Below are 564 nucleotides of genomic sequence, written 5' to 3'. Positions count from 1 at the left end.
GGAATGCCCTCCCTGCTTTGCCTTCTGGTTTTGTAACCCGAGGTGAGGTGACATGGCTTCCCACGAGGGCTTGGTTTGACTCCCTCGCTCCCGATGGCTAGAAATTATGCCTGAAACACCGCAGATCCTCTCACAGATGCTTCAAACTCTCAGATTTTGGGTGTCGGCCCAGTGCTGACTTGCACAGCTGGTGTCGGGGGCTTGGCGGCACCGCTGGCGGGGTGTCTGTCCGTCTGTTTTGCATAGTGACCTTCCAGGTGCCTTTCGAAGGCAGGCTGAGGGGGTGCTGCTGGAAGAGGCCACCCCTGGAGGGAGCCCAAGCAGGGAAGGAGCGCCTGTGCTGTAGCTGTCGATGCAGCCTTAGCTGAACCTGCGTTATTCACGGTTTCTTACAAAAACACTGGTGTGATGCAGCCTCCTGGGGAAGGAGGTGCACAGAGGTGGAGGTTTGGGGTCCGGAGAGGGTTTGAGGAGGTTGCTCTGGATTAAGGAGCAGGACACCTCAGGTCCTGGGGGTGGGGCAGGCCAGGCAGTCACTCAGCATGGCCCTTGCGCCCCTGCCTT

The 564-nt window shown here is 59.0% G+C and overlaps 1 protein-coding gene across 1 annotated transcript in view; it reads left to right on the top strand.

The window, feature by feature from the left end:
- Window positions 1-564, top strand: part of RPS17 (ribosomal protein S17) — a gene marked incomplete at its 5' end in the record, with an annotated part of 3,055 nt that overhangs the window by 1,412 nt on the left and 1,079 nt on the right. The window lies entirely within an intron of this gene.

This window comes from Phaethon lepturus, unplaced genomic scaffold, assembly GCF_000687285.1.
Source record: "Phaethon lepturus isolate BGI_N335 unplaced genomic scaffold, ASM68728v1 scaffold25733, whole genome shotgun sequence".
In the NCBI taxonomy this organism is placed as follows: Eukaryota; Metazoa; Chordata; class Aves; order Phaethontiformes; family Phaethontidae; genus Phaethon; species Phaethon lepturus.
The sequence above is the reverse complement of the archived record's forward strand: the minus strand, read 5'-3'. Positions and strand labels throughout refer to the sequence as shown.